The sequence below is a fragment of the Rhopalosiphum padi genome, chromosome 2 (assembly GCF_020882245.1).
Source record: "Rhopalosiphum padi isolate XX-2018 chromosome 2, ASM2088224v1, whole genome shotgun sequence".
In the NCBI taxonomy this organism is placed as follows: domain Eukaryota; kingdom Metazoa; phylum Arthropoda; class Insecta; order Hemiptera; family Aphididae; genus Rhopalosiphum; species Rhopalosiphum padi.
In genome coordinates, this window is record NC_083598.1 from 37,657,155 (window position 1) to 37,680,443 (window position 23,289).

At 27.9% G+C, this 23,289-nt stretch overlaps 1 protein-coding gene across 2 annotated transcripts in view; it reads left to right on the plus strand.

Annotated features, from left to right (window-relative positions):
• LOC132923285 (leucine-rich repeats and immunoglobulin-like domains protein 2) overlaps positions 1 to 23,289 on the plus strand; it is a 103,982-nt gene that overhangs the window by 24,958 nt on the left and 55,735 nt on the right. Inside the window, exons 1-2 of one of the 2 annotated variants that reach the window (XM_060987169.1) lie at positions 1,326 to 1,700; positions 6,608 to 6,721. The gene's annotated coding sequence lies outside the window, so the exon portion shown is untranslated. Of the gene's footprint in view, positions 1 to 1,325; positions 1,701 to 6,607; positions 6,722 to 23,289 lie in introns of those variants that run through there. The other variant, XM_060987168.1, reaches the window with a different exon arrangement.

Genomic DNA, 23,289 nt, shown 5'->3' on the forward strand with positions numbered 1-23,289 from the left:
ACAAGAACTCAATTAGAATATATACAGTGAATTATTTTGTATACTGTAGTCGAGCGTCTTCAGCCGAGTTCTCAGATCAATTCCATAAAGTTTTGAAGTTTAGAGCAAGTTATTGGATTAACCTGTATACTATACAGGAATTTGCAATTAGCAATTTGACGGGGGGACTTAGATCATTATGCTTTGGTTAAACCACATTATACAACAATAGACTCAAATGCCTTTTCCTAACAATTTCCAATGTACAAATTGTCCGTTATCAAAAGGGTTGCACAACTAAACGGTATCCTTATAATCCTCTCTCCAAACCGCTTAATTTAATCTAGGACATAATTCGTTTTACTTTTACTGTTGTTAAATGCACCGGTACACATTTTATGTCTGTCAAACACGACAGTGTTTTTGAAACGACTGAGTTTAAGTATAAGTGCATATTTAATTTTCCCTAATGTTATATTGTAACGACAAAAATACTGCGATAATTGCCCGCTCAAAACAAATGTTGTTTTAAACACTACAAATAATATATTTTAGTCATTTATACTTGCAAGTCTACTTTTTAGCACTACAGTAACTACAGTTTTTAGGCTTCATTTAATTAGTGAACAGTAATTGATTATTTCCCATTTTTCGGAAAACAATTTTTGGAGTGAAAGAACATTTCAAAAAATTTCAAGATATAAGTGCAGTCTATTGTGCCTGTATACCTACAGATCTCAGCTGTATACTCTAGATGAATTCAAAACGAAAAGCTCGTTGATTGTAAAGTGGTAATATTTTTAGAATCTCCCGACAGCATGCGACAGTATTAATAAAATCTTGATCATTAGTTTTCTTTTTATATAAGCCAAAACATTACTCGTAGGCTTTTTTACGTACGTGATAATAAAATATAGCACCGTGACGTTTAAATTCAATATTAGAATATACAACGCAACGATGTTTAACCGTCAAAATTTATAAGCACAATATATATTCGATTTTGCGAAAATACAATAAAAAAAATATGTGTATATATATAATAACGTCTAGCTGCAGATGCTGCTTTTGGCATATAACGCAGCGACAGGTCGCATTTCTAAAAATATATTCTCGTAACACGATTTAAAAATCCACTATCACTATTTCTTTTGTGCTGGGCAATAGTAGTGAACAAATTTTCAACTTTATTACATTTTTCATGCAGCACTCGCAGCTACAATACTGTTTTCGCAAATTCCATCGGATCGTCTTCTTTAAACATATATATATATATATATATATATATATATATATTTATTTGATTAAACCACAAAGTACGATACGTTTACATTTCCCTGGACATTCTTCATTATTTACATTTTAGGGTGGTTTTTACGGGTGAATCTTTTACACCATTTGTTCTGCATGTTATTTCTCAAGCGCGTGTATATACGTATCTTTTTTTCATTTTTTTTATCTTCACCGACAACCTCCAATGTCATAGCCGTCACCCCCGATCAATATTATAATAGACTTTGTGATGAAACTCCAAGAACCGAGGTAAACAACATTCGAACTGTATCCATTTTTTAAAAATGTAAAATGATTCGTGACTATTCAAAAATATTAGAGTACGTTATTTTCGATTATAATACTATACTATTATTAAATTACACATCTTACAAAAATAATTATTTTCGGCGATATCTACGGTTCCCGTCAGCCTATAAACGATAAAGGTGAGCATTATAATTAGATAGTGATAAGCAATTTTTTTTCTAGTTTTTTTAATTAACTTTTTAATTTAGGAATAACTCAGCTTTTTTCCAATTAATTTTAAGAATAATAGAATAAGTTTATCATATTCATGCGTATATAATATATAACTACTTAACTTTATCTAATTACAACTAATTTATTTCAATCACTGTGTAGGTATAATTTAATATTATTTTCGGTAATTATTTTAATATTTGCATATACTAATTCAAAATATAAGAAATTTTTAATATTATTATAAGTCGTTGTGAGATGGGTAAATTATTAATACAGTAAGTATATTATGTGAAATGCGTAAATCCAGTAACAAACCACTAATACTGTATATTATAATAATACAATTCACTAAATACGTTAGATAAGGTATCATTTTCATACAAACGTTTTTATTTTTTTCCCCTATTGCAAAAATAATGTAATAAATCATAATATATATTGTATACTTGTCAAAACTAATACATTATATATGTAGCCGCCTCGTGCGCCGTTGACGTGAACTATGGCGCACGGTGGGGAAGAACTAATAATATTAAAATCTACATATTATATACTATATATATACCTATATTTAACCAATGACAGCTGAACTTTGTCCCGCGAAGTCAACGGTTGACGAAGAAATTAGACTTTTGTGGTACGCAACTACAAATTATCAAATCGATAATAATATACAAATTAATTTATAAAATTCGATTTTACGGGCGGTTGTTATTATTATTGTAATGTAATAAAATAACACTTGTTTTTTGCCAATGCGTTAATGACTTAAAAATACATGAATAAAATAATATACCTATTGTATAATATATTCGTAATTATTTGAAATAGCTATAATGTACGATAACATTATAATATTATAATGTATATATTCCGGTGCATTCAAAACAACGTATAATATTAAACTTTCTATTCAGACCACCATCGCCTCAAAACCGTGTAATAATAATAATCATGTTTACAATTTATATGGGTTCCTGTATAATTTTTATTTTTTATTTTAAATTTAATATTGAGATAAAACGAAAAATAAGCAACGATTAGTATTTTTAAACTCCGTCTATTCAAATCAGCATCCATAAAATGAATATATTTTCCTTTTGTTAGTACGACCTAACTACCTTATAACACAGTCTAACAGCCTTTGCAACCGTTTACTGTAAAATGATTGTAATCACTTCGCTCACTACACGGATGTATAATATAAATTATAATAATTTCGCAAGGTGATTTTTTCAAAAGTAAATACTCATTTTATCGAGAAGCTATATTTTTTTTTCGTTACGAGTGCTTCAGTTAATAGTTTTTCGGATTACAGGATGAATTTGTAATATTATACTTAATATTTCATAAAAATGGAATTTCAAACAATTATTTAATAAGTTATAAATATTTTAAGTTAAGAAAATTACAGAGTTAAATTATTTACTACAAACTCAATTAATAATAAATTATTGTTATGTGTTTCCTATGTCTCCAGTCGGAACGTAAATGAAATATTCACAAACTTTAATTTAAATATCATCTTGTGCCAAAGAACGCAAGGTTCTTGTATTCCTGGTACATTCATTATGAATAGAAATCTTTTAATTCAGCTAATTTATTCCGTAGTCAAATTATTATATTTATTGTAAGTTTACGCATATATTATTATTTCTGCTATACTATGCAAATGTTTAAGAATAAATTGTCAAGAAAAATATAAATTAATATTATAAATTCCCGAAACTGTATTTCGTTCGTTTCAGAAATATGAAAAGTTATGTTTCCTAATACACGATTTTATAGTACTAATTTATACTTCCATTTTATTATGCTGTCCACTAATATATTTATTATTATTTACGGATTTTTAATAAATAAAATCGATCGTTATATATATTCCAAGACAGATAAAAACGTATCTATAAGTCGTCTAATAAAAACTTTATTTTTATTTTTAAATTAACGCTGTAATGTGGTTTTTATAGTGACGATCCACTGCACATACGACCAAATTTTGTATAATAAAACCTTAAATTACGAGCACAAACTTTAACATAAAAATAAAACATAATATAATCTACCATATTTTTATATCATGTATAATATGCGAGTATAGTCGATCATGGGAAGTGTTGAGGAGGAGATACTCCCCATGAACTTTTTTACCGATATTTATAATACATATGATATGCTATACAACTATTATAATACACCAATAGCCAATTACGAATATTATAGCCTTATCATATATTCATATTATATATTATGTATATTATATATGTTATTTTTTTTAAATTTAAAACGACAATTCGAAATAAGTAAATTTGTAAAATTAATAGATTAGTATGAGAAAATAACCGTTTGATAACAAACATATCATTTTAAACTTATTATATATTTAAATTAATAAATATAAAAAATGTAATAAAGAAATGTTTTTATTTATTTTTATCGTCGTTTATAAACTATTAAGTGCCAATTAAATTCCATAAAAACGCCACTGAATTCGATACAAATACATTATGAAAATATAAGGTCTAATCCGTATTAATCAACTCTATACGCGTATCGTTAAATCATTATTAACATATTTTTATTATATTATAATTGGGGGCTGTGTGTTTGCAATACACAGCTAATACAATATTAAAATATTATTATGTCCGTTGAGCAGTGGAGTCCACAATTATTGCAGCGAGCACCACTCGTGCGTGCCAGTCTATAATACATAATATAAAGTGCTAATTTTTGCATGGGATGAAAAAATGCGATGTTCTCGACGGGTGGATGTGCGCCAAATATCTATATACTATGTATAATATTATATATATATATATACCCTGGAGCTGAACAGAACACCCGATTGCTGGCCGTATACGCGTCTCGTCGCTCTTGTTTGATTATATTCAATAATTTTCACGCCTCGTGATGTCTGTCTGTCTGTTTGTTTTTTATCACCCGACAATCCCCGAAGGACGAAACGCACACTTTCCCCGCTGAAGCAATCGGAAACGAGGCCGATATAATTCAATAAACACCAAACACGAAATAGCGTAAACCGTTGGTTCCCCCGGTTTCGCGTATTTTTAGTTTTTTAGTTTATCGCTCGAAACGATACCCCCTCCCCCAACCAGACCACACGCTTGTATAAGCCATCACAATATTTGGGTTAAAAAATATTGCGAAATAATTCAACGAGCGCGCAACACAAGAATACCGTATGGTATGTTATTTATTTTTGATATGTGCACGTGTGTTTAAAAACTCGACTGTTTTTTTTCCACGGAATGATGCCTAAGCTTTTTGCAGCTCTTCGTCGTTATGCAACCTTCCAACACCCGCGTAAATCATCAGATAATCTAATTCTGTGCCACGCATAATAATAAATGTTTTAAAAACAACAAGCACCCCCCCCGTCCACGACCAAGTCTTACACGATCACCGAACAACACTGTGTACCCGATACATGTCGTGATGTGCAAGTATATTATCATCATCGTATATTTTATGCGGTTAAATAATTTAACGATAGCGAGCAAGTGTTACGACGTGGCGGAGAAAAGACACCTATGTGATATACCTGTTATTTACAAGCCAAAGAATGGTTCACAGTGCCTATTATTACCAGTGTGATTTTCCAAGTGTGCTCGCCACCCTCGATTTTATCCTTTAATAATGAATTTATTCAAGTTGATTTTTGAAATATTTAATTATGTACTATAATATACCTACTTATTTTCCGTATTTTCAAATATTTAGTTTTTTTATATACAATTATATTCTGTAGCTATTCCAATTTTTTTATCCAATACTACCTTTCTTTACTGTTGATTATTTTTAATCAGATTGCTCTTATATTTACTGGATATATTCCATCCATATGCAAATTCTGATGACACAAGATTGTAATCTATATTATATATTTGTGTCAAATGATAATGCTTCGCAATAATGCCGTATGGGTAGTGATTGATGCACTGTATATTTTAAATAAAAAACCGTTTTATATATGTGTGCTTTGCATGTTTCAATAAATGAATAGAAATATTGCGTATAAGAGAAATAAAACTTTCGTTCGTTTTCGGAAATATGCGAATAGAAAAACTGGAAAAAAATTTGATTATTATGTATGTAAGTAAAATAAAATTTCAAAAATCACCACGTTCATTTGTTTATTATTGATGCTTATTATTTACATGTATTTTGCCAACTTCCATGGTATTACACAAATTATACATGAGTTCCGCCTTTAGCGATCGTTTTGTAACAGAAGCTTCCTTTATCAATTTAATTACCTAGTCATTGTAACTGGAGCACAAAGGGTTTTTAGACCCTATAATAATAGAGAAACAGAGGGGTTTTGACATAATGCAAAATTAATAGGTCCCATTCGTAAAATATATACAGCCCCATACACCCAAACAGCTATCGCAACTAGAATTGACAATGATTCAAAAACAATGAGAAAACAATATAATAGAAAGAGAACCAAGACAATAACACCTTAAAAATTGTCTTTAAAATCGAATTTTAAAGACGAATATTTTTCTTGAACTAAATTCTTATAAATTTGTTAAATATCTTTGTACATTAATTTAACAATTATATATTGAATAAATACAGTCATTCTATGCACACATTTTTTAAAGTATATTTAATTTTAATTTTAAGACAAAGCAATAATTATATAATAAGCATTATAATCTGATAAATAAATATTAAACATGTATTACCCATATAAGTGTTATTATTCAATAAAATAAAACAACTAAAAAAATTATTTGTGACTCGTTTAAAAAGGTTTATTAAACCATCGAGTGAGGTGTTTAATTAAATAATTAACTTAAATTGTTATCATTTAAATTTATTTATTTCATTGTTTCAGAACTGTAGCTTACAATAGCAATTTATTAAAACCTCACTGAACACCGAAAGGAAACAAAATCGGTGGTTGTTTTCAATATTGGCAACAAAAATAATTTGAATTGTCCGTTAAAAGGTAAGAATACTAAAATAATTATTAGATAATATTCGTAAATATTACATGATGCGTTTTAGACCATTACGTAAATAATATTAAGTCCATTGATTTTTTTTCTAAAATGGCGTTATTATGATTATAATCGTTAATTGCATTTTGTAACATCATATTTTTTAGAATTGTTCATAATTTATCTTTAAAAAATTAAAAACGTTGTACCATTCATAAAAAAATAATTATTTTAAAATTGGAAAAGTTGAGAACTTAAAATATTTATAGTATCATGAGGAAAATTAATACTTATCATGTAGTTGTTAAATAATAATTAGACCTAACCTAACTTGTGAATAAAATGCGTTATTTTGTACTAAAATTACATTTGAAATGATAATCAATAGGGCCTTAAAGTTCATTAGCCAGGTTCTGTATGATAATTGTTATATTACATAAGTACAAACAACATAACAGTAGTTACAAACTTGTTGTTTTCGCGTACAGTTTTAGTAAATTAACTAAATGTGATGTTATATCATATAAACCAAAAGTAAATTTAACATAAGAGCTCATAAAATATAAAATAAGTATAGGCAGTACAGTATAAAATTATATTATTTCCTTAAAAACAAAAGATAAAATACATATATTATGTAACTGTGTTTTGAGTACCTACATTAATGTTTATATTCCATTGCATTAAAACTGTGTTACGAGTCGAGTCAATCTTTTTAGACGCCACATAAAATATTGTTAACTATATACGCACTATAAAACCTCATCTTATTGTACAAAAAAAAACCCTTTGAAATTATATTAAGGACCAACCAATTATAAATAATGAAGAGCCACAGGATACTAGATAACAAGATGGTTCATGATTTGTATGGTGCGGGAAATCAATTGTTAAAAACTTCTCCATGTAGGTACCTACGAGTATAAATACAAAAAAAAGTACAAAATCCACCACAGATTAAGCGCCTTCGAGAAAGGTCTTTAAGGGGACTAAAGATAGTAGCACTGTAACAGTAAATATATAAGGAAGGAAACTACGACTCATTATATTTTCCTGACTGCATTTTTTTTTCATAACTACAAGAACGCGTACGTTTCCTCGTACAATACCATATTCTATTAACTAGCTTCCGAAAATACTCTTGTGAAATTTCACCTTTTGTTGAACACGTTTTAATTCCATAGAATCGTAAGTAATGATTTTCACACAAAAAAATACCAAACATAACACCGCTTCACATAAGTGATAATATTTTGTGATTTAATATTTATTTATTTATTTAACACAATGAAAAAAAAACATAGATACAATTTTCACAACATTTTATTCCTTTATTGGTAATATTCAACTCAATATTATTAAAATATATAATACCAATTACTAGACATTCAACACCAGTAAAAAAAGTTAAAATATTTTAAATAAAGAATAATAAAATTCTAAAAAAATCATATACCTAATAAACTTAAAATTAATTTTCTCATAGTCAAATCTCAAAATAAAACAAACTTTTTCTATTAATGTAGATCGTAGATTGACTTTTGGTTCTTTATTCAAAGTTAAAAATAAAACGAATCATTTTAAGTGTTGCTAACAAGTTGATTTATTTGAGTATATTTTATTTTTAATATATTCCAAGTATTTGATGCAACAAGTTAAACATAACATAAATTATTTAAATATTAAGTTGAAAGTTTATTAAAAGGTATTTGTTGTGTGTGTAAATAGCATAAAACAAATATGAAATTCAACCCTTTCTAGATCATTTAATAAAAAATTAATAATAGACACTAAGCTGTAACTATATTATTAAATATAATTATATTATAATAATTTTATTTAAATCACTTATTAAAAAATATGTGATGTGGATATTTTTAATGGACAACAGTATTTTCATAGATATTTTAAATATATATTATAATATTAAATACAAATAAAATAACACGATATAATGTAGATAAATAGTTTTTATTTATTTATGTTACAAACAATCGTATATTATATGTATAAATTATAAAAAAAAATTATATTTTAGAAAAAAAAACAATTATTACTTATTAGATTATGAATTAAGAATATAGAAACGTAAAATGTATAATATTGTTTTTATTCAATAATATCAATATTATTATTTCCGTTTTTTAATTATTCACTAATATATAGTTTTTCAAAGTAGGGAAATAAATTAGAAAACGCACATTTCCGTAGTAGTATAACAAAATATTAATTGACATACGAAATTTATCCATAGTATTATAGTAATGAAAAACGTGTTGAATGTTCAAAAATAATAAACTTTTTTAGTTTATTTTCTGCAGTTTATTCAAAATTGAAGAAAATAAATTGATTTGTATCCACTCTTACGAAACTTCAAATTAGAATATTGTAATTTAAAAATAACCCTTGGTTTTAAATTCGTTTACAAAGTTTCAAGACAGACCAACATATATCAGATCTGTTTTTGAACACACCCTAATTGAATAGCCTAATCTTTTTTTAAATTTAATTATCATTTATTCATTTCTATTCTTTTAAATATTTTGGTAATAATTCTAATCACAGCATAACACAGTTATGGGAATTACATATTATTGCTGTGTCACTAGATGACTGAAACTATAATATATTATATTAAATTCCATATGACATTAACTTTGAACTTAAGTTTTTACAGAGAATATATGTATTAAAACCGTCAATCAAACAGTTAAATATTAAAAAGTGCTCTGGAAAATAACATAAATGTGGTGTATCGTATCTATGTGACCTAATTTTGGTTTTAAGCTCAACGTCTAGTGTAATTGTTTCATCCTTACCTGTTTTGCTTATTACATATATTATTGGTTATTTTTGTGTACTGCAATATTTAAAATTATAATCATTCTTAGATATTTTTATACATATATGCTGAAAATAAATTGTTTTACACAAATTGAATGTTTTGTAGTAACTAAAAATATTTGATTGCGTTTTATCTATATTTTTTTAACTATATAATTTATTTTCCTGCTCTATAACTATTTGTATAAAAAGTCATAATATTTATTTATTAAATAAAAATAATTATACTTAATGTTAATAAACAACAGAATATGAATATTCAAAATTACAAGAACTTTGTAGCATTTTAATACGTAGAATTTAAGATTTTTTTTTGTTAAAAATCAATTACTATATTATTAACATTCAGTTTACAAACTTTGTATGAACAATTGAACAAAATAAATTTGTGAATTATTCATCTATTAAAATATAAAATATGAATAACTTGTGATTTATTTATCGACACTATGATAATTATATAAGTAGGTATTTAGTTTATGTGAAAACATAAACAATAAAAAATGTTATTTGAAATATGTAGTAATAGTTAGGAAAATTACTTTTCATTCATAATTTATTATTGTACTTCGATTTTCAGATATGAAATACACCATGCGTAAAGTATACTATAGCCTGATTAACTAGACTATGTCGATTTTTTTTTTTTTAATCGGTTTATCCAATTATATAGCCGTTCAAACGATTGAGCTCTATAATTTAATCTTCATATTTAAGTAGTGAACGAATATATTAAATTTAGTTTTACAATATATACAATATACCTGCATTATGTGTAAATATATTTTGAATTATAATATATACTTGTGATAATGTGTCATTTAATCATAAATAAAATTGTTTTTGCATTTTCGTTCGTAAATATTTATGTTGTAAGCCACTTAGATCATGAGGAATATTGTTAAACTCGAACATTGGACTAAAGAGTTTATTTTCTTATTGTCCATATAATATTATTTAAGTGTAAAAATAATAAAATTCCCTTTTCTATCAAATTACCGATGTTCTGTAGTAAATATTTACAATACACTAACACAGTGCATGCAATAACGTTTGTATATATAAGAGTATAAGACAAAACTACTAAGTAATATAAGTTGTATCGTTATAAATTTATATTTATTGAAATTTCACATATAATATGTATGTGTATTATAAAGTCATTCACCCCAAAATCCACAATAAATCGGACAAAACAGTAGCTATCTGAAATAAATTTTTACATCACAATTCATTTGAATGACTAAATATCACTTTTTTATTATAAAATAAGCGTTAAAGTGATATCACAACGAAAAAAAAAATTTTAAAAATGAGTATATTAAATGTATTACTATTATTATTTATTAACAGTTTGAACTGACAACGTTTCGAGTAATTTGTATTCATTTTTCTATTATTTTAAAGAACAAAAATTACACCGTCGCGCGTTGAGCGAAAAATAAAAGACGCACAATAATATATAATAATATATCGTGTATCATTTGTTATACTTACCATATTATGATGACATTCGCGGAGGACGGGTGACGTATTTTTTTTACACTCTCCGAGATAAAAATATGTGCATTTATGATTTATATTCTTAAGCGTTATTACACTATATACAGGTGAGAAAAAAATTATAACAGTACACTTTGTCAAGCTGCATTATGGTATTTCTTTTTTACCCACTTTATACTATTAATAACTGAAAAACCTATCATATATTACATATAATATGTATGTGCGTGTAATACAGTTTCGCACGATGTCGACATAAAAACCGATGACTCGAGTGTAATACTAATTTTCGATTTTTCTTAGTCTTTGTTTTTATTGCAAAAAAATAAACCTAAGAATCACGCCTATAGTACTACGAATAAAATAGCGATTTAGAAGGAAAAAAAGAAAATAATAATTTGATTGACTTCAAACAATGTCTCCTTTTGAAAATGTAATCAATTGTAGTGAACCAATAACACTCGTCTTAACTTTCAAGTAATATTTGTAAGTCCTCTTTGATTCTTTAAAAGCATCTTACACGCGATTTCGTCTCGTGACTTCCAATAGTGGAAAACTGACTAATGCTGTAAAATTTGATTGAATATACCAGATTGACGTCTGTGTCATTTTCCCTGCCAGCAGCATCATGATGAAAAATGCGTACCTATACTTAGCCAAGCAAATCGTATAACTGAAACGTGTGATGGTTTTTCGCTTTTTATTTATTCCGTAATAATAAGATATTATATAACTTATAAGATATTTGCTTTATTAAAATACATGGTAAGTATCATTAAATAACCACTATAATAGCAGTGGCGTAGCGGTGGAGGTGACTGAGGAGGCTGCAGAATTTTCGAGAAAAAATATAAACGCTTTCATAGCGTTCTATGAGCGTATTACGTAAAATGTAAATATATTATATTAAAAATGTAATTTGAATGAAGATTATTCCAAAAACCTAAAATTCCCAAATACCTTAGTTAAAACCTCTACGAAAAAAAAATGCAAGTCATTAGGACTATAAAATCTTATCTTTATAATTTACCATACACTTGTATGCATTTATAATTTAATTAGATTATATAGTTTCCATATTATTATCGTCTTGACAAACACAGGTTTTAAATTTAGGACGGATCGATAGAAGTTATTGAAAATTTAAAATCGATGGTATAGTCTAAAGATATAACTTTTCAAATTTGTTTTCTCTGAAAATATTTAATAAATAAAAGAAAACTAAGTTTGGTTTTCAATAATCCACGATTACGAATATATTATTAAAATATTTACCTGTATGTCCATAGTATTTTTGTAACATAATTATTTGTCTTAGATAAAAATATGTTAACCAATGTGCTATGAATTAGTAAATAATATAAATAATGTTTGATCCTGTAGGATATAAATATAAACGCTCGTAGAATATAAAAGTTTTTAAGTAGAAATTATTGTAGCTGTTAAATATTTTACGCTTTAGGCATGAAAACTTTTTTTTAAGTATAAAGGTGATTAACATTCAAATAAAAAAAAAAAAGATAAAATAAGTTTTCTTTGTGAAACTAAAATTATTATGTTCGAGAGATTTTAAGAACATAATAATAATAAACTATATAGATTTTAAGATAAATATATATATTTAGATATAGATATGTATAATATACTCATTTATACTCTTAAATACGATTAAAATTTAACGAATTGAAGAAATCACATTTACTGATATTACAGTTATATTAATTTATTTATTCAAAAAGTTTAATAATATTTACAGTATTTTTCTTACTATTTATGATATAAATATATATATATATATATATTATTTATATATTGGTTAATATTACATATTATGATAAATTCAAAGCAATAGACTTTGTTTAATCTGGTGTGCAGAAATATAATAAAGTTAATAAAATATTAAAAATAAATTATACCTATATAACACATAAATATTACCAAATTCCTGTTTGAATAGGTATAGTACCTACTATATTAATATTTTCGAACACCAACTACAAATTCATAAGGTATTTCGACCTTGTGATTCAATTATTTAATTATTTTAATTATTTAGAAATCAATCCATTTTATTCAAATTAATTAAAATTTGTAATTGGTGGGGTAAGATTATGTTATCTTAGATAATATAAGTAGAACTACATAATAAATATTTTGGAGACGCTTTTGTTAATATTATTTTGGTTTAAACTATTTTAATCAAATGCTAACTGCTGACAAATTATAATAATATATATTAAGTTGGTCGATGTAGTATAAAACATACAGTCTATATGAAACACTTAAATAAATTGGCTTAGTGGCTTAGTTATTATTAACCATGATTATAATAACTGACCTATAATTTCACATATTCACCTAATTTAATATTATAATGTCGACACACAAATCTATTCTATTCTAAAGTGTTAAAAACTATTTAAATAGACTACGGCTCGCCACTAAATAGTAAAATCTCATTTGATACCCTGTATGTATTTTAATAGACCATCATATGTTTATATATTTTTAATTATACATAACAACATAACATTTTATATGTACGCATTATAAAAAAGTTGAGTAATTAAAATAATAATATTTCTCATTATTGTCACTGTGCATGTATGTCGTACGAAAGAATATTTTGATTTAGAGATAAGCCTGCATGTCGGGCTTATTGTAAAGTAGGCCAACGCAACAAGCCATTTACCTAAATTAAAAAACCAAACCATAATCCCTCACAAAAAAAAAAGTTAATAATGATCAAAGTGCAAATTCCAAGTCTTACATAATGCAATTACGGATTTTTTCCCAACTTTTAAGACTTTACTAGTGCGGGTATAACAACTTAGAATATTATTATTTATTACGGTCTTATAATATAATAATATATATGTGTGCCTCCTAATTCTAGGTACTTGTACTACGTCTTAATTACTATTTACTAAGTAGCAAGTAGGTATATTGTATGCGTGCATGGCATAATTCCATAAATCATTATTTTACGAGTTGCTTTGATAATAGACTAAATACGAATAAAACTGTGGAATAAAACGCGCAAGTACTCAAAATCATAAAACATAATATATTACTATTATAATTCTAACAAACTAATAAAAATAATAATATGCGCCACGTGTGGCAGTCATATTTTTCGGCACTAACCCGAGTCTGATAATCACGACGGCGAGGTGACGAAAATAAACCACCCACGATAGGTGGTACAATTCATCACCTCGGAAACACATTATATATTTATGAAGACACATTTATGTATGTGTGAATGTGTGTGTGTGTTATTGTGTAGCGAAAAATTATTATTATTCTTTTTCGCGGGATAATACATGCCCGCTGTGACCTGGCCGTGTGTTGTTATTATTATTCTACGTACCTATATATATAATATATATAAGTACATCTACGTGTGCGTAGAAAGAGAAAAAGACGATGAAAAGACGTGAAAAATTGTCATCAAAATGCGCGCTGGAGCGGAGAACGGCACACGAAATCCCCAGGTGATCCCAGAGTATATTAATGTCGCGTATGACCGGAATGTAGGAGGTACCTAGAGGTAAGTAAGTATGCGCACGAGTGTTGTGTGTGTGTGTGTGTGTGTGTGTGTGTGTGTGTGTAGCTCTCCAGGAGCGGCTAAACGTGACCCTCGCGACTCGTATTTAGCTACACCTCGGAATATTCACGCGGCGTTTATGTCGTACTAAATGTAACATTTTACACAAACACACGCATACATATAAATATATGTATTATATAACTACCCATAACACGCGCCTACCCGCAGCCAACTATCACACTATTATACACACGTACGTAGTCCCTACCCGATCATCTAGGTGTGCACATCGGTATAAGTACTATAACTATAATATAATATATTATATATATATTACACACACCGTATTGTACCGTTTACTGAGTAACGAATATCATATTATACATATGTGTGTACCCACCTTCACCACCACCACCACCACCACCACCACCGTCCACCATCGCTTCAAAAGTCACTATATATATTAAGCCACACGCCAGTCACGTACTGTAGAACCGTAAGCTCGCAACACGCGGTGTAATACAACCACGGTCCAGCGTGATTCGTGTGCGAGTGTGTGTTCGGTAGGTCAAAATCCCGGCCGTCATCCATCAAAACCCGCGCCGACCCGTTTATTAGGATGGCTAATTAAAACAAAAACGGGAGCGCACTCTTCTCTTTCGGGTATACTGTCCTGTTGGTGAATTCCACTCCTCTCATCATCATCGTCGTCCTCCTGTTCCTGTTTCCAACAAACTACGGTCAAAATGCTCCTGCTTTTTCTCTGAATCCCTGGAGTTGTGGCCAACTCCATTGTATTGTTGTTGCCGAGACCAGGTTGAGACACACGTTTATGTCTAATCACTATCGTAACTGTGTGAAAAACTGAAACAAAAATATAAAAGAGAATAAAGGTATTTTAAAATTATTTTTTTACATATTTAAATTAGATATTAAAGGTACGCCGTATGTATAATGTTTTGTTTAATAATATTCAACAAACGCGGCATAAAGCTTTACAAAAGGTTTTGGTATAGAATCGAATCTAGGTTTCTAACATATAGAGTTATTTTTATAATATAACTTAGTAGTGTATCTTTTCGAACATAAAATATTTGTAATTATTAGAGTTATTTTATATTTTTTGGAAGATGCGCATTACTTATTTTTATTAAAATATAAATGTATGCATAAAATATTCTTGATTTTGAAATAATATCGAAAAAATAAAATGGAAAATATCCAGCTCGTCGACCGCAAATCGTATAAGGTCAAGAACAACAGCCGACGTTTTCGAGTACCATTTTAGTAATGCTATGAGTAAACCATTTCAAACTAAACATTTTCCCTAGAAGTGTTCTTAATCTAATTATAACGGATGCCAAATATATATATAACCTTTAGTACTCTGACCAAAAGACAATGAACATTTTCAAACAGTACCTTTGAACTGAGTTGGTAATTTAAAGTTGTATACAACTTTTCTACAGATCACTAAATTTATACTTTAAGTGAATTTGCACTCAGAACATTTTCTGTTTACATGTCTTAACTAAACTAAACTGTATGTCTCTGCCGTTTGAAAAGTCTTATAAAAAAAAAAAATAATAATAATACAATAATTGAACACTATCAAAAGTATGAAATCCATTAAAAGCCGTTGATAACAATCAAGCCATATCTATAAATCAATCTCTCCATAATCTTATAATCTCCAATCGTTCGGTTGAAAATTGAAAAACGTACACAGTAATCGAGACATCCAAAAACGTACATTAATAATTTATTGTCATGTGTTTTATATTATCGATTGCATCATACCAATCATGACGCGTGCATGCAAAAAGTCAGATTAACGGTTCGGATCGGATAGTATAGCGGCGACGTGGATAATCAAATTCCCTAGCGAAATTGTAAATCTTCTCGATGGACGTGCCACGTGATGCTCGCGTGTATAAATTATATTATTTTTTCACCGTCAAGGTACACACATAACAAAATATGGTAAAATATATGTTGGTTTTATACGCCGAAAGCCAATTCATAGAGCTCGTATAGACTAAAACGTAACCAAACCAATAACGGGCCAAGTATATTTCATAATATCGTAACTATAATACGATTCGTAATCGCATCAATAGCAACGCCTGCGAATGTGTCCGTCTTGAAAATAAATAAGATTTTCGATGTACATACACATATGAATAGTCATATATAAGTAGAGACTGATGATGTGCAACATTTTTTAAAAACCGTTATTGTTGTGTTTTCCTAATGTGATTATGATCTCGTATAATAATCATCGCATAGAAAATCGGATTATATAATATTGTATTGTTAACGTCCCACGGTGGTTAATAAAAGCTAAACGAATTAGAGTCGACCATCCTTAAAAGTTAAAATTAATAATTGGACGCAGGATGCTCGAGTAAAAACACATTTATAATTTGATGTACCGGCAGCAAATCTCCTGTTTTATTATATTATATAATACTACACATTCGTGACGACGTTTTGCGTATGCCTCATATGTGCGCAACATTAAATCAACGGATCTCGTGCATTCGGGGATGGTTTTAATTTGCGTTTTTAACGTAGGGAAAATCAATGGCAAACAAGCGCGCGTGTTGCGTCTTTTGAGGTGGATATGCTCAGGTTGCGCCGTTGCATATTGTGTTCGGCGGCAATGGTTAAGCATACGAGTAAAGGCTGACGTCGGCGGAGAAGATTCGGTAAAACAGTCATGGGTTAGAGATGGGGGTGGGAAGACGCATACGTGTGAAGCAAAGTTTTTATCGTAACAAAGTTTTATTAGACAACTCGGCAGAGTACGGTAGAAAGGTTAAAGAATGAAGACGGGTGTAAGAATGATGAAACAGGAGCCTGAAAAAGAGGAAGAGAGGACGAGAGAGAGGGAGAGGAGAGAGAGCGTGCAACCGACAAACAAAAGGGAGGAAACCAAAGGATAGTATAGTGATCGGTGGGGGAAGATGGTTGTTAGTGGGAGGGAGGGAGGTATCTAAAAAGCCCCGAGATTGACTGACTGCTGTTTAGGTCATGTGTTAAGCGCGTATCGAGCGAAATAACGCCCGCACATAGCATTAATTATTACCCACCAGCTAGCAAATCCCACCGATACATTATTATACTGTGGTTGTATATTAAGTGTGTAGGAGGTATACACGCACGTCTACCTTGATACAGGGTGGAATGTTTCGGTCAAAGCGGTGAACCCCAGTTCGTTTGTCGTATAATCGTTTGAAGTTTCCGTTATTATTGGTAAGCACAATTCACTGAAGTACAATATTACAACAGAGGTTATAACGTCATATAGCCTAAAGGTATATAAATATTCAGTATACGTACGCGGAAAACCTTTCGGTATAAAATATGAATCGATAAACCGATGGTTTGATATCAAACGCTTATATAAGTTATAAGGTGTATAATATGTCTATTACATTAAAATATTGTTATGTACAATCGACAATTTTATCTATCTGAGATGAAAAAACCGCAAACCGATTAAATGGGAACAATCTAGTACACATGTATAAATGATTTGAACATCTTGTCTTACACACAAATATTAAGAAAATATAATTAATTCGTTGACTTGTTCAGTAACAAACAAAAAAATAACTTTTAAACGAAGCTGAACCAGCGTGTTCACTCTTTAGATACCTATAATGCGTATAATACGCGTGTATCACGGTCTATAAGCGTCGGAGGGCGTTGACAAAGTCAAGCTTTTGGGTGGTGGTGAGGAATACGGTCAATAAAAAATGCTCTATCGAAAATAATTTTTTGTTCATATTTAGTTTTACATTTTTATATAGTTATAAAACAATATTTAGTTTTTAAATTGTATTAAAACTTAAGTTCAAATAATTGTTAATCATTAATAATTATTTTACCCAGTCCAATAGCGTAAGAGAAGTCTTGTGAGAATAATTGTTCTGCAAAAACTTGAACAATAATTCGGATTTTGAGATTTTTTTGATCACTGCTTATAAATTTTTTTAAGGCTAGTATACTGGAAACTTTCTGCAGTCATAATTGCAGATCACGGAATGTAGATTTAAAAATGTTATAGTTTTTACATGCAATTGTATATAATTATAATACAAATACAGCTAGACGATTCGATTTAACCTCCCTCCCTTCTTTCACCACTGGAAACCCGACAATAAGTAGGTATATTATATTATCATATAACACACAAAGTACAATGTTTCCAGTGTGTGGTAAGAGGATGCCACACATGAATAAATGATTTGCTTGAAAACAATAAACCATTCAAGGTTCAGTCATAGCCGAACAACACAAATATATACATAAGACAATATTATCTGTGTCGTAGCGTTCTTATTTATTTTTTTCACATTCATATAAAAATGTTTGTTTAGGAATAAGTTTGAACAACATAAGAATAATAACGGTAATATAATATTTTTCACATTAACTATAATAGGTATCGAATAAATAATATGACACATAAAATATTGCCTTACTTATATTATCAGTTATCGTATATACATTTTGTTTTCTTGGCCATAGTTGTAGCTACTTTAATTAAGTGGTTGTTTTTCGTATAAAACTGTTTTTCTATATAATGTTGTACTTGTACAACAACCAACAATGTTACTGACATTCGACCACATCTTGTCAGTTACCTACTATGAATTGGTACATAAGATAAAAAATATCATTAAAATTGCTTATATATATATAAATACAATCTGTGACTTGGCGTTCTCCATATTGTTAGATATAATGCATACTATACAACACGTCTGTACGATACAAGTCACATACTTCCGTCTACGTGTGTATAGTGACTTATAAGATAAAAAAAACTTTTAGAACCATATATATGCGCACGACATACACATATAAAGCAGCATATAGGTACCTATGTATAATATAATAGTGACTAAAAAGCTCGATTTCGGAGTATATTGTAAATAAAGTTTTTCAAATATCATTTTAACGACTTGGGTTACACCGGATCAATAATATAATACACATCTACCTCCACCTCTTCTTCTAATTCTCCTAATTCTTCTCCTCGTGGGACGTATTCTATAATCGTTTGATACGCCATTCGAAAAATTATATCTGTGCGCTGACTGGTAACACCATATGCGACGGTGGTGCATTTGTATTTTTTAGTTGTGAAAATGCTTTCAAAACTAAATTCGAAGAATTATCCACTCGTATTTTACTAGCGACTGTAAATCAACGATGGCGTGCTTTGTAATATAAATTCGCATTATTTTTTTTTTTCAATAAAACAAGAACATTGCAAAACATACCTTAAAAAAATCCGTTAATAAATCCTAATTATTATTCAAAGCTGTTCGTTATCTTTAAAAAATTTTAACTAAGTTACTTAATACTCGAGTACAATTTTAACTACACAATAAACAACTTTTTAAGTCTTTTAAATAAAAATATCGATTGTGACTTTATTATTAAAAAGTACTCACCATTAAAATCAAATAATATTTGCTTGGTAAAGATGATAACCTTACATGAGAAAATATTAATCATTACTAATTCAAACACAATGTTTGCAAAACGTTTCAATACTTAAGATACTTTACGGTTTTAAATTATTGAACAACAATACCAAAAATTTAACGCGTTTCAAACAATAATAAAATTCATACACTCAGTATCGTTTATATTTTGAAAAATGTGTCCTAATTTAGTTAGCTCAATTTTAATTAATATATTATATTATGCAAAGTTTATAATCATAATTTTATTAATAATATTATATTTTAGTGAGCGTGCAAGAGTTTTAAATAATACAGTTTATGTTATTTAATATCTAACTCCCTTATTAACACACAAATATAACTATAACTACATTATAAATTAAAAACTCAAGTATGCTTTATTTTACTTTCAATTATTTCTTATTTTCATCATTATTATTATTTTTATTCTTTTAATAATTTCGTATTGATCGTAGCACCATTGTATAGAAGTAAAATTATTAATTAAATTTAATTAAACCAACTAGGTATGGTTATTATTTCAAGGATTTCCGAAAATTACAATGTAAAATTATTAAACAACACTCGAAAAAGGTTTTGATAAAATGTATCTATTGTGAAACGTTGTTCCGCCGGTCTTTTGGAAAACTTATAAATCGTTTTAATGTTAAGTCTGACCTAAAACACTGTAAAAGTACCTACGGTCGTAACAGTCCCCGTTTAATGCATATCCTTTTCCGTCCTGTCACCTAGGATAATTGAGATATGTAGTACACTAGTACCCACTTCTTTTATTGAAGTCAATGTTTCTCGCGGGAAAAAAAATTATAGAATAACGCATGAGTCATGAGCATTATTGCGAATAACACATGGTTTTGTCCACACGCGGCAACAATAAAACGTACTCGAATTGTTGTTTGACTCGAGACGTACGATTTGTTACTAAAAACGTTACAATTTAATTGTTAAAAATGTCTATTCTTGGGTGTAATTTAATCGACAGTGCATGTATACATTGGTTTGCGTGCAGCCGTTTGTAGGTACAAGATTAAGAAGATCGTTATGAAATTATAATTAAAATCCCAAGGGCTTATTATTCAACAGATACATAAACAACTGAATTAATAAAATGAAAAGTATTCAACTCAAATAATTATAAATTAATCCTCTACTGTGTTATATTTAAATTATGTTTTTAACTTTTTATAACCCCGGTCGGTAATATTTTCATTTCCAGATTTATGAAATTCAGAATATGACAAAACAATTATTTTCGCGTTAGTGTATTTGAGATCAAAAAAGTTTATAATAGAGGGAAAAAATAATAAATTAAAAATTTACGAATCTTAAAAATATATATATATATAAATAAATAAAGGTAATAAAAAATACAATTTAAATATTTTAAATTTACCATTCTATTATTATTATTTTTTCGAATTTACATACAGAATCTTTCTTCAGTCAATTTCGCTGAATTACTATTTTTTTATTACTATAAATAAACAATAATTACACTACAATTCAACAATATAAAATCCAATAAATTATATTTTTATTTTTATTTTTAAAAACGAAATGTGTATTTAAGAATATAAAATATTTAAATGAATTATATAAATAACAAAATTGATGTATTATACGTATTAAATCGAATTTTAAATTGAACAATTTATTTAACATAATAATATATACTACGTTGACCGACTCAAAGTTGCTGAGTGTTATTTTTCAAACTAAAAAATAATATTATGAATCATTTAATCTAATTATTACCTTAATTACTCAGAATAAGTGTTATAATATACAATATATTTAAACTCAATTATGCATAAAACATACATCATAATGATATTTTTTTTAATAATTAATACATTTGACATAAATCTAAAACGTAATTTAAACAAAGTATAATTAGTTTGGTTTTAAATATTAAAAGTCCACTTGTAGCAGTATCATATTATACAATTACGTATGCAATGGCGATATCCACCCGTTATCTAGTGCCATTGGGTCTATTGTATCCAAATATATAATTATATATTTTACTATACCTGCTACTTTTGCCGTATAAACGCGCTGATAAATATTCAATAAGCTTTGAGATTGTGGATGTGTGCTATCAACATAATTTTCTTTCAACGCTGATGCACTTTAAATCTCGTATCACTTAGATCCACTGTACATTAGTTACAGAAAAAACACAATACAAGTAAAATTACGCTCGAAAATAAATTCAAAATGTTCAAATACCGTTTCAGCTTATTTCGTTATATGGTTCTATATAGGTATACAATATATAATATAATGTGTTGACATTGCAACTATAATTAATTTTTGCATTTTTCAGGCATTTTTTATTTATCTTCATGCTGGGTAAAAGTGTTTTGATTCCTAAAATCAAATTCAATCCCCATTATTTGCTTTATGAAAACTTTTAAAACAAACATCAAATTCATAAACTTAAAAGAAATTTAATTCACTACTACACTAGAAGCAAGATCATTATATTATTTACATATTATATTCAATATATAAATTAGTATAGATGTGGATTATTATCTAATTATGACACGAATTGAAATAAATGATTTATTTAATTTTAGCCAATTAAATTTTAATAAAAAATAAAACAAAATTTGTTTAATACCAAAAAAATCTGAAATCTTATTGATTTCACTGTAATTTTAATATTTGGAACAAAAATAGATCTTTATATTTCTATGAAATTTTCAAAAATGTTAAGTCATACGGTTTTTGAGTACCTACCAACAAAAATCTATGTTTTGAATGACTTTTTTAAAATAAAATACACTTTACTTTCGAAAATCTTTTTTTTCTACTGTTGCTATATACATTGACATAGTAATATATAATACGTATATATATATTACATCGAAAACACTTACTTATTTTAAAATAAAATAAAAAAGAAAACGAGTGCCATTGAGAAACGAATGTCGTCCAACTAGAAAGAGGAATCTGATACAAAAACTATGCTAAGTGCCACTCACTTACTGTTTACAAAAACAGGAAAAACTGCAAAACAAAAATTATTCACAAAATATTAACAAATTGAAATTCAATGTACAATTTATTGAAATATTTTAAAAACTAAAACGTATAAATGAATTTTACTTCTAATTAAACTTAATAATAAATACGACTTGGCTACTGTAACAACAAACTG